Source organism: Coenobita brevimanus, chromosome 16 (genome assembly GCF_032717465.1).
Source record: "Coenobita brevimanus isolate Jiangsu-jjx chromosome 16, ASM3271746v2, whole genome shotgun sequence".
Taxonomy (NCBI): domain Eukaryota; kingdom Metazoa; phylum Arthropoda; class Malacostraca; order Decapoda; family Coenobitidae; genus Coenobita; species Coenobita brevimanus.
The window spans coordinates 3,149,357-3,162,824 of NC_136969.1; positions in this window are offsets into that span (position 1 = coordinate 3,149,357).

A 13,468-nucleotide genomic window follows, 5' to 3' on the forward strand; every position below is an offset into this window, starting at 1 on the left:
TCCACCTCCCCAGCACAGCCATCAATAACCTTCTTAATCATGAAGGGATTGAGACTGCTCAAGGGAGTGGAACCGAGAGCATGAACAATCACAAACTCCGCATTTTTTACATTAATGTCCAGAGGCAATCGAGTCTGGGGCTGTTCTGTCTGGGGGCTGTCAGTCCGTTGATCGGTCAGGGGTCGGTCAGGACCACCTCCCCCCCTGAGGGGGGGAGAGGCAGTAGGGGCGTCCTCCATAGTACCACTCCCCCCTAGCGGGGGAAGTGGGAAGAAGGAGAGAAAACGAGCAAGGGACAAACAACCGGGGACCACACACCTAAGTCTGAGGTTGCCCTCTCAAACCACTCCAGGGAGGCCCGACCGTGTTTCTTCACGCCCCAGAGCGATCAGTGGGGGGGACCCTCCGTGGGCGATAAGCAAAGGTAAACTCAGTATAATAGAACAGACACCTACTGTTCTAACTAACAGGAAGAGGAGGAAAATGAATACTAACTATCCTATCGAGCACCAGAAGGGTGAAAAAAAAGAACTAAAGCCAGTGAGGCAACCCTATAAGCTAGAGAAGAGCTCAGCACACGTCCGCTCTCTTCACAACCATGCATCAAAGTCCGCACACCCACACCCACACCATCACTTATAATCGCCTGTACCTCTCACCTACTGAACACTTCAAGGTGATTTCTTAATTCTTAAAGTAATACCTGATCCAATCCTGCCTCAGGCCGGTATCAAATGGACGTTAATTCGATGAGGCTTGATATTCCTGACGCTTTAATCCGCCAATCCCCTTATTCTTCAGGATTACATCAGCTTGGATTACATTAGACACGTGTTGGGACTCGACTCTGCCGCTCGTGTCTGTATCCCCCCACCCTCTCTCTCTCTCTTTCATATTTATTGGACTTTTAACATCATCTTTCTCTTCCAGTTTACCTTCAGCTTTCTGTCTGACTACACGTGTTCCTTTCACCTCTTCAGCCCGAGAACGTCTCCTTTAGATACTGACATACCAACATCTTTCTCTGCCACTGACAACGGGGTATACCTCTCACTGTAACCAAGGAATCTATACCCTTTTCACACTAACTTGGCGCAAATTTGCCATCTCTCCATCATAAATGCTGAGTTGGAAGAGTACACTAACACCAGAATATGATGCTAGTCACAAAGAAGTGCAATGGAAAGGATGTAGTGTCGCAGTATTGTCTTTTCCTGCCACTATGCTACGTGAAATAACCTGCAAGAAGATGAAAATTGGGCCAAGTTCAGGTGAAAGAACTATAGGCATGTTGCCCTTGTATTTTCAGGAGGTTTGATCCGACTGTACCTAGACTTGGTGAAAGGGTTGAGGGTCAGCCAAGGAGTTTTTTTTTTTTATAACAACAGGTCAAACTTCAAGGCCACAAGACAAGATCAATTTATCTTCAATTTCAATCAAATTTTGCAGAAGGGGGTCGGGTTGGAAGGATGGAGTGACTGGATGAAGTGACTGGATGAAGTGACAAAATGATGCGACTGGATGAAGTGACTTGACAAGGATGAGGTGCGTGGATAAGGATGGAGTGACTGGATGAAGTGACTGGATAAGGATGAATTGACTGGATGAAGTGACTGGATAAGGATAAGGTGCCTGGATAAGGATGGAGTGACTGGATGAAGTGACTGGATAAGGATGAAGTGACTTAATGAAGTGACTGGATGAAGTGACTGGATAAGGATGAAGTGACTGGAAATCTATGAAGTGACTGGATGAAGTGACTGGATGAAGTGACTGGATATGGATGAAGGGACTGTATTAAGTGACTGGATATGGATGAAGGGAGTAGATGAATTGACTGAATATGGATGATGGGACTGAATATGGATGGAGTGACTGGATAAGGATGAAGTGACTGGATAAGGATGGAGTGACTGGATAAGGATGGAGTGACTGGATAAGGATGAAGCGACTGGATAATGATGAAGTGACTGGATAAGGATGAAGTGACTGGATAAGGATGAAGTGACTGGATAAGGATGAAGTGTCTGGATAAGGATGGAGTGACTGGATAAGGATGAAGTGACTGGATAAGGATGAAGTGACTGGATAAGGATGAAGTGACTGGAAAACTATGAAGTGACTAGATGAAGTGACTGGATAAGGATGAAGTAACTGGATGAAGTGACTGGATAAGGATGAAGTAACTGGATGAAGTGACTGGATAAGGATGAAGTGACTGGATAACGATGAAATGACTGGATGAAGTGACTGGATAAGCATGAAGTAATTGGATAAAGTGACTGGATGAAGTGACTGGATAAGGATGAAATGACTGGATGAAGTGACTGGATAAGGATGAAGTGACTGGATGAAGTGACTGGATATAGATGAAGTGACTGGATAAGGATAAGGTGACTGGATAAGGATGGAGTGACTGGATAATGATGGAATGACTGGATGAAGTGACTTGATGAAGTGACTGGATAAGGAGGAAGTGATGTGACTGGATATGGATGAAGTGACTGGATATGGATGGAGTGACTGGATGAAGTGACTGGATAAGGATGAGGTGACTGGATGGAGGGACTGGAATTTGGAGGACAGTCACTCAAAATTCGAAGGCACAGGGCATGGCTAAATTTCGAGTCTACATCCTTTCCACCGCACTTCTTCGTGACTAGCATGATATTCTAGTGTTAATCTATTACAGTTCGGTATTCAAGATTGCTTATTAAATTAGCGCCATGGCTACCACTGTATTTTTACAGGAAGCCAAAGAAATGGGTCTTTCGGACCCAACCGAAATTAAAGAGTATATACTCTCACGGCATAATCAGGAGCAGCAGCGCGAGAATGATGCCCGTGAAGAGCATAAGATTCAGCGCGAATACGAACATGAACAACATGAACGTGAGCGAGAACAGCGCGAATACGAGCGAGAACAGCGCAAACACGAGCTAGTACAAGAGCGAGAACAGCGCGAATACGAGCGTGAACAACGCGAGAGAGAACGAGAACACGAACATGCCGAGCGAGAAGCACGCGAAAAACATGAACTTGAAGTGCTGAAGCTCAAGCGAGATTCCTTGGCTTCAGACACATCCGGTGCAGTTGGTTCAAGCTCCACTAGCGCTCTTCCTACACATGTCCTGGCGACCCCACGCATCAAGCTTCCTTCATACAAGGAAAGCGAGTGAATCGAGCCGTACATAGCTCGTTTTGAGGACATGGCAGACATGTATCAACTGGATGAGGCAGCGAAGCGGATCCAATTTCTTAGTTTATTTGAGGGCCCTGCCCTCGATATTCTCCACAGAATTCGTGGAGACAATCTCACGTATGAGATGATGAAAGCTGCACTCATTAAGGCGTATGGTCTCACAGTAGACGACGCCAAAGTTCAGTTCATGCGAGCTCGTCTCCAAGACAAGGAGACAGCTGTTCAGTTCCTCGATCGTCTCACTGCTTACTTAAATGAGTGGATGGAGAAAGATGAAACTCCTTCCACGCGTGAGGGAATAGTTGACCTTATGCTGCGTACACAGCTAGAGAGGTCGTGGCCTGCTGAGCTCATAGCACAGCTTAAGATCTGCCAGGTGAAAGATGCCAGCCAAATGGCAGAAAAGGCTGACGCATTCTTTACTGCATACGGGTATCAAACTCGTAAGCAAAACACCTGGAGCAGAAAAGATACTGCCAAGTCTGGGAAGCCGTCTCAGACTGAACCCCAGCAACAAGGCCATTCTCGGAATAATGGCCAAGGTCCAAAATCGCAGTGGAAGGACCAGGGGCAAAACACTCAGAAACCTGAGTGGAAGACATACAAGCACCCTAACCAGCAGCAGTATCAGCCACGTAACCGACCGTCGGGACAAACTTTTTCATCACCAGCTCAAAAGAGGCAGGAAGCGAATGCAGCCTTCATTCCTCAGCAGCAGCATGGTGGTCACGTCCCTACCAGTATGGGTACTTCCCCACAGTTCACTAGTCCCACAATGACAGTGAACCCCCCTCCACAGATGGCCAATGTTCCATCTTCCCAATATAATCCTCAAGGCACAATGTTTGCCGCATCAATTCAGCAGCCTCATGAATGGCTAGCTGCTCCCTCCACAGGCCCTCCCACAGGTGACAGTACCTTCCTTGTTCAGCCAGGGTTTGTGGGAGGCATTCCTGTGAAGGTCCTGAGAGATAATGGTTCCTCAGGTTGCTCTGTCAAGCAGAGTTTAGTTCGGCCTGAGCAGTATACAGGTCGACAGATCCATGCAAACCTTATTGATGGATCAGTGAGATTGTTCCCTGAGGCATGTATCCAGGTGGCATCTCCATTTTATACTGGTACGACACTTGCAGTTGTCATGCCAGAACCTTTATTTGATCTAATTGTAGGCAACATTCACGGAGTCAAGGATAGTTGCTCCGATGATGACGCTACCCAGACTTCGGCTGCTGCGGTAACACGAGCCATGGTTGAGGCTCCAGACTGTGTCACCCCAGTGATCATTGAATCGCCGCAAGATCTGATGTGTAGTCAACTTGTTGTACAAGAACAACATTCTGACCCGACACTTGCTGCCGTGCGGAACAAACAAAAGGGTCGAGTGATTAAGTATTCACGGGGAGGTCTAGCCAAGTTCCTTCGTAAACAAGGACGGCTCTCCCGTGAGTCACGAACACCCGAGGGTGAGGTTCGACTGCAGTTTGTCGTTCCCGCCAAGTACCGCCTAGCAGTGTTACAATGGGGTCATTGTTCAGTCTCAGGAGGTCACATGGGCAACAGGAAGACCCAGGGCCATATCCAAGCTGACTTTTTCTGGCCAGGGATGAGATGAAACATAGATAGTTTTGTCCGTTCCTGCAGTGTGTGTCAAAGTAACACCACTAATCAAGGACATGTCCTTCCTGTGCCGTTTGTAACCACACCTGTAATCTCCGAGTCAGTTGAGAGACAGGGTAGTGGTGAAGTGGGTGTGGACCTGACGTCTCGCCCATTGGCCCCACAGGACACATTATGTCCAGGGTCTGTACATACATATTATGTACCATAGGTTAAGGGGGAAGTTCGAGAGAGAACTCCGCAGAGGCGACTCGAGGCTATGGAAGACCCGAGTTTGCACAAGGATTCTCAGCTCCCCGATACTAATATAAGCACTGTAGGTTAAGGGGGAAGTTTGAGAGAGAACTCCGCAGAGGCGACTCGAGGCTATGAAAGACCCGAGTTTGCACAAGGATTCTCAGCTCCCCGATACTAATATAAGTACTGTAGGTTAAGGGGGAAGTGAGAACTCCGCATGGCGACTCGAGGCTATGGAAGACCTGAGTTTGCACAAGGATTCTCAGCTCCCCGATACTAATATAAGTATTGTAGGTTAAGGGGGAAGTTTGAGAGAGAACTCCGCAGAGGCGACTCTAGGCTATGGAAGACCCAAGTTTGCACAAGGATTCTCAGCTCCCCGATACTAATATAAGTACTGTAGGTTAAGGGGGAAGTTCGAGAGAGAACTCCGCAGAGGCGACTCGAGGCTATGGAAGACCCAAGTTTGCACAAGGATTCTCAGTTCCCCGATATTAATATAAGTACTGTAGGTTAAGGCACAGGTTGAGGACCCGTGTGCGGTTCGAGGCTATGGAAGACCCGAGTTTGCACAAGGATTCTCAACTTGCTGACAGTAATCGTGTGCTATAATTAATGGCGACCTCGAATGTACGAAGCTTAGGCTGTCACTTGTATTTTTCAGCCAGAGCGTACTTTTCTTAGCATGTACTGATTGCTAGGCAGAGAGAGTAATTGTAACTTAATAAGAATTTTGTCTCATTGACACTTTTGATGCTCCACCTTAATTAGTTTTGCAGGTACTGCAATGGGTGTAGCATCTTTGCTGTGCGGGCCAGCTGATCGTCTGCCGCATGCTACCGCCTCTTCTCCTCTGCCTTCGTCATCACCATATTATTATTTACTGTGTCATTTTACACATAGGTACAGTTACACTACAATTGTCACACCTACACCGTGTATTACATACACCACGCTACACAACAATTAGTTGTCAATGTAAATGTAGCGACTTTTCGCTCAGTTTGACCAGAGTACAGGATTTTCACCGTCGTCACGGAGTTTTTCCCTCAAGCTTGCTTCTATTAACGTAAATATGAGGTTTTTTCCCTCACTGGCGACTGCGACTTTTTACTGTAGCAGGATAGCACACACACCACAGTGTGAATCTTGTGTGAATGACTTAGGATGTGTACATATATATATATATATATATATATCCACAAATTTTTTCCCATAAGGAAAAAATTTAATTTTGTAGGGGCGTAATGTCATGAATCAAATTCGCAACATTTCCCTTTTGTGAAAAACACGAACTATTAGTGGAAAACTCACTGTGTATCACTCAGTTAACCGTTTCTCTCTCCACTTCGGTGGTATACTTTTCAAAAAATTCGTCACTGTTTCAAAAGTGACCGATTTAATACACGTCACTAAGTGCTCTACTGAGCGATACTATTGTTTCTTTATTGTTCGCCCCTGCTTGCCTCGACCATTAGAAAAATGCAGTCTAGTGCTCCGCTTTTGTTTCCCACGACTTATGCAGTCAAGTGTTTGCTGTGACGGAGAGAGGTCCTGTGCCAGCAGTGTGAGAGGTCAGCTAGTACCCAAACTCCACTTCACAGTTCTCCAGTGCTCCCACCCTTAGTTCAGCTTTGGGTGATATGCAGCATTCATCGACCAGTATTTCCTTTTTTGTATTTTCCTAATTTTAAGAGTTTAATTAAGGTGTTTTTCCTAGACGTAAGCATTTAGCTCTTGTGTGAGTGAGTGAGTGCGATCTCATTAACTTGATTTGAAATGTAACGTTAAATTTATTTTTGTAATCAATAAATTGAACAGTTCTTTTTCTTGAGCTTAATGTAATGTAAACTCTTGTTTCATTTCTCCACAATTAAGCTTATTTTCCATATAGCTCCTAGCTTGCATAAACGTTTTGCTATTCATAACTGGTGCTTAGGCCAGTCTTGAATTAAACTTAATATCCGTTGTGCCTCCTAGGAGTTAAGCACCAGCAAGAGCCTGATATTATTATTAGTATTAGTTATTTATTGTCAGGGGTGAAGTAACTTTCTCCAGAGGCTACAGTACCAAAAAACAGCAATTGAGTAATTAGTCTCTGCTGTGTACTGTTGAGAAAGTTTATAAATTCTCGTTCTGAAAAAATCGGCGAAGTAAGCCAGCATAAAGTAATTGTTGCTTGATTTAGTAAGACAATCATTGTCCCCTGCTCTGCAATATTATTGAACATTATTATCAATTAAATAATATTTAGCATTTATTTTAAAAACCCCGTGACACCATTCTGTCATATGCTTTCTCCAAATCCATGAAAGCCGCATACAACTTCTCTCCCTTCTCTAGAAACTTTTCCACTAAAGATCTAAGAATGAATATCTGATCTACACATCCTCTTCCCTTCCTAAAGCCTCCCTGTTCTTCTCCAACTAATTCCTCTGTTATTTCCCTAACTCTGTCAATAAGTATCCTACCATACACTTTTCCTATTATACTAAGAAGACAAATGCCCCTATGATTACCACACACTTCTTTTTCCCCTTTTCCTTTGTACAAGGGAATAATTATACCTGACTTCCAATCCTCCGGAACTCTACCTTCCTCCCAGGCCAATCTGCACATCTTCCACATCCATTCTACTACTATCTCTCCCCCATGCTTCAACAATTCACCACACACTCCATCAATTCATGGGGCTTTCCCCAATTCAACTTTCTTCATTGCTTCCACAACTTCTATCCTACTGATTTCTTCCTGTCTTCTCACCTCCCTCCTTCTCCCAGCCATTCCCCAGCCACTTATGCTCACATCACTTCTATCCTCTGTGTTCAACAATTCCTTAAAGTGTTCTCACCATCTGCTCACTTTTTCTCCCTTCTCCACTAGTAATCTACCATTTTTATCTTTCACTCCCCTGCTAACTTCACTTCCACCCCGTCTTACTCTCTTCACCTCTTTCCAGAACATTTTCTTACAGTCCCTCCACTTTACACTCAAATTCCTTCCAAATTCCTCATCCGCTCTCTTCTTACTCTCTCTTACTAATCTTTTCACCTTTCTCTTTCTTTCTGCATATAACTCTCTCTTTCGCCTCTCAACTTCTTCCACGCCCCTATTTCTCATCCGTTCATTGTATGCTTTCTTCTTTTGTGCCACAGCCTGTCTCACCTCTTCATTCCACCACGCTGTTCCTTGCACCCCCCTCCGTCTTCTCTTCATCCCACACACACACACACACACACACACACACATATATATATATATATATATATATATATATATATATATATATATTGTTACATAGCCTATGATTTCATCATCCTTTGTGTAATTTTAACGCACAGTATGCTGCATGTTTGATCACGAGCATGTTCTGCCTCAGTCCCCCCCTTCTACTGTTATAGTAGAGTAAGTCGTCCTTTCTGTTATTCAGTGCGGGATTGTCAACTGTTTGTCCCCATCGCTTCATTTGCGCGTCCTTCTTACAAGTTGTATCAAGCTCTGCCAGCCCTTAAATAATGAGTTCAGTCTCTGCATCATTGCCACTTAGATCTGCTCCTCATTTTGTTCACATCTCTGTCCTTCCCTGTACAGATATTATTATTGTGAGTGCTCAAGAAATCTCCAAACATCTAGCAGCTGTGTGTAATTTGAGTATAACTGTTGTATTTTTTTCTTGTACTGTGTAGCATAAGGTTAATTCTTAGGCCTAGTGAGGTTTTTGATTGATGTTGGGTTTTATGTCAGTCATTTTTGATAATAGTTTGTATCTGTAATAATTTATCTGGCATTCACTGAGTATTATCTGGTATCTCATTTTATCAGGGCTGACTTAGATAAATTTACTCTTGCTAATTTCGTGTTAATAGAGGGTATTGCAGTTAACCATATATTTAACCTGTTTATTTGCCATTACATTATCCTTATGAGTCCTGAATGTTTTGTTGTTAGTTTGAGCATTAAACTTTAACTTGTAATTTTACCTAACTCTTTTGTTTTGAACCTGGAACTTTACGGGACAGTAGTGACTCTTAGTATTCTCACTTAAAGTGTACGTTATCTTTCTCTGTTCCGTAACATAAATTTGGCGACCTCATATCAGGATATTCAGGATATTATCATAAGGATATTGCTTGATATTTTGTGACTGTTACTTATTCATGATGTCTACTATTACTACACTTGCTGAAGCCAAAGATTTTTTGTCAAATGTGCAAACAGTGTGTGATATAGAAAACAGAACAAAGAATGAACTTAAGCTTGTTGCTCAACAATTGGGAATTGCTGTTCGCTCTCATCATTCTAAAGATCAAATTGTTGACATGATTAATGAAAACTTGTTTAATGTAACTCCTCCAAATGAGCAAACGCAGATCGAATTAGCTAAGTTACAGCTAGCCCTGCAGGAGGCAAAAGCTAAGGAGGCTGAATTTCAGGCAAATGCTCGTATTCAGAAGGCACAGATACAGGCACAAATTGAACTTGCCAGGATTCAGGCAGACCATGAGTATCGCATGAAACAAGGTGGAACTGGATCATCTAGCTCTGATGATTTTGATGTGGCTAAAAATGTTAAACTTGTCCCTCCTTTTAATGAATCTGATTTAACAAAGTATTTTCAGTTGTTTGAGAGGGTAACTACAGGTTTTAATTGGCCCAAGGAGTATTGACCAGTACTCCTTCAAACTGTTCTCACCGGTAAAGCTCAAGTAACTTATGCATCTTTGCCTCAGGATCAATCTGATAATTATGATGTAGTTAAGAGCTTGATTCTTAAGGCCTATGAGCTTGTTCCTGAAGCCTATAGAGTAAAATTTAGGACAACTTACAAGCAAGATAAGCAATCCCATGTTGAGTATGCAAAAATCAAAGAAGATCTGTTAGAGCAGTGGTTAAATTCTAAGAATGTGGATTCTGATTTTGGTAAATTTAAGCAGATGATTTTGCTGGAGGATTTCAAAAGGTGTGTTAATAAAGATGTAAGCCTATATCTTGATGAGAGAAGAATAGATAATTTGTCTGATGCTGCAGTTTTAGCTGATGAATATGTTCTCACTCACAAGAGATATTCTAAAGAAAAAGGGAAAGTTGAGAGTAAGTACGTTGCCTCTACTCAGAGTACAGGTAACAGGAAAGAGAATAAAGATGATGTTTCTCAGGAAGTAAATACCAGCTTCACCTCTAGATTTCAGAAAAGTAAATGTACTTATTGTAGTAAGCTTGGTCATACTACGGAGAGATGTTTCAGGAGACAGCGTGATGTGAACAAAAAGGAGTCTTTAAATATTCAGTCAATTGGTCTAGTGTCCACTCTTGAGAGTTCCCGGAATACTTTAACTGAGTTAACTGAACCTGCTTTGAGGGGTAACTTAAATTCTCATGATGGAGCTCCTCTTTTGAGCAGTAACGTGGGTGACACTCTCAAAAGTTCATGTGCTAATTTCCTGTCTGATGGTTTTGTCAGTCCTCTGGACAGTAATGACAGGAAATCAGTTAAAATATATCGTGATACAGGTGCTTGCCAATCCCTTATGCTGACCAGTGTTCTAGGCTCTAATGTTAATTCCTCTGATGAAATTGTAATCTTACAAGGTGTAGGGATTACAGTTCTCTGTCCCTCTGTGCAGAGTGAATTTAGAGCCTGGTTTTGTTAATGGTTCCGTTATGGTTGCGTTGGTTGAGACACTCCCAATGTCAGGTGTAACTTTCTTACTTGGAAATGATATTGGTGGAAGTCAAGTGTGTCCAGCTCCTCAGTTGTCTGGTGAGCCAGTGGCTGCGACCCAGGATTGTGATGTCCCTGATGTGTTCCCTGCATGTGCTGTCACTAGGGCTAAGTCTAAAGTTACTGGTGATTTAGAGGATAATGATGATGATGATGTTATCCTAGCTGACACTTTTCTTGCTAATTTGGACCACTCACCAGATGAGGCAGTACCCCGTAGTGTTGATAATTTGTCTCGTCAAGAGTTGGTTGAGTTGCAGGTTGCTGACCCTGAGTTGAAAGGTCTAGCTAACTCTGCTTACAGTGAAGAAGAGTCAGCCGGTGCTTCTACTTGTTATTATATAAAGTCAGGAGTACTTATGAGGAAGTGGAGACCCCCAACAGCATCAGCCGACTGTGAATGGGAGGTTGTACATCAAGTTGTCATCCCTCGTGTTTGTAGGCAGGATATCATTAGAGTGGCTCATGATTCCAGTTTGGCAGGACACCTTGGAGTGAGGAAGACTGTGGCACGCATTTTGAAACACTTCTACTGGCCAGGTATCTTCAGGGATGTTTCCTGGTATTGTAAGTCCTGTCACACCTGTCAAGTTGTGGGGAAGTGTAATCAGACCGAAAAGGTTGCACCTCTAGTTCCCATTCCTCCTTTTGAGGCGCCTTTCACCCGTGTGTTGGTGGATATTGTGGGCCCTCTTCCTAAGACTTCTTCAGGATTTTCTTATGTGTTGACCCTGATTGATATGGCTACTCGTTATCCTGAAGTCATTCCACTTAGAAATATCTCAGCAAAGAACATGGTTAAGGAAATGCTAGGGTTCTTCACAAAGTTTGGTCTGCCCAAGGAGGTACAGTCAGACCGGGGAAGTAATTTCATGTCAAATGTTTTCAAGCAGTCTCTGAAAGAGTTGGGCATCTCCCAGATCACGTCTTCAGCTTACCATCCCCAGACCCAAGGAGCGTTGGAGAGATATCATCAAACACTCAAATCGATGCTCAAGAAATACTGTTTGGAACATGAGAAAGACTGGGATAAAGGTCTTCCATTCGTTGTATTTGCTGCAAGAGAATCTCCAAATGAATCACTGGGCTTCTCACCATTTGAACTACTGTTTGGCCATGAAGTAAGAGGACCCCTTAAGCTACTCAAGGAATGCTGGCTGTCGGAGGAAGATGACGTCAACCTGCTGGAGTATGTGATGAAGTTCAAAGAACGGCTGTCCACTGCTTTACAGCTGGCGAGAGAGAATTTAGGAGCTGCTCAGGAGAAGATGAAGACTTGGTATGATAAGAAGTCCAGGTTACGCCACTTTCAGCCAGGAGATCAGGTTTTGATTCTGCTACCAGTGCATGGGCAACCTCTTCAAGCCAAGTTTAGTGGTCCTTATTTCGTGGAGAAGAAACTCAGTGATGTCAACTATGTCATCGCCACACCAGATCGTAGAAAGAGCAAGCAACCATGTCACATCAACATGCTAAAGTTATATCACAGGCGGGACGAAAATAATCCAGTCTGCACTGTAGCTGTTCCACCCGAGTCTGCAAGTGAAGCTCTCCCATGCAGTATGAGCCTGAGTGATAGTTTGGGGAAGAATCCTGATATCATGAATGATCTCCAGACTAAGCTTTCTCATCTACCTCCCAAGGAAAGGCAGGAGTTTTCGGCATTACTGCAGGAGTACCCGCAAGTGTTCCGTGCTACTCCAGGAAGAACCACTGTGTTCATGCATGATGTCGATGTTGGAGACGCAAAGTCAATTAAACTGCCTCCTTACCGTGTGAACCCAGTGAAAGTTCCTCTCATCGAGAAGGAACTTGGCTACCTGTTGGACCCCATGATGATTTAGCCCTGTCAGAGCGAGTGGAGTTCTCCTGTCACTCTAGTCCCTAAGCCAGGTGGGTCACAGCGGCTTTGCATCAACTACAGACGTGTTAATCAGATAACCAAAACAGACACTTACCCTCTCCCTCGCGTGGAAGATTGCATAGACAAGATCGGAAAGTTTAGGTACATAAGTAAGTTTGATTTGTTAAAGGGATACTGGCAAGTACCTATGACTGAACGTGCTAGGGAGATCTCATGTTTTGTAGCATTAGGAAAGGCTTTTGCATGTTCTGTAATGCCATATACAGATTGTTTTAGAGTAATAAGAAATTTCCTTTGTAAATTTCTTTTTTCTTTGTGGGGAGGTGTTACATAGCCTATGATTTCATCATCCTTTGTGTAATTTTAACGCACAGTATGCTGCATGTTTGATCACGAGCGTGTTCTGCCTCAGTCCCCCCCTTCTACCGTTATAGTAAAGTTAGTCGTCCTTTCTGTTATTCAGTGCGGGATTGTCAACTGTTTGTCCCCATCGCTTCATTTGCGCGTCCTTCTTACAAGTTGTATCAAGCTCTGCCGGCCCCTATATAATGAGCTCAGTCTCTGCATCATTGCCACTTAGATCTGCTCCTCAGTTTGTTCACATCTCTGTCCTCCCCTGTACAGATATTATTATTGTGAGTGCTCAAGAAATCTCCAAACATCTAGCAGCTGTGTGTAATTTGAGTATAACTGTTGTATTTTTTTCTTGTACTGTGTAGCATAAGGTTAATTCTTAGGCCTAGTGAGGTTTTTGATTGATGTTGGGTTTTATGTCAGTCATTTTTGATAATAGTTTGTATCTGTAATATTTTATCTGGCATTCACT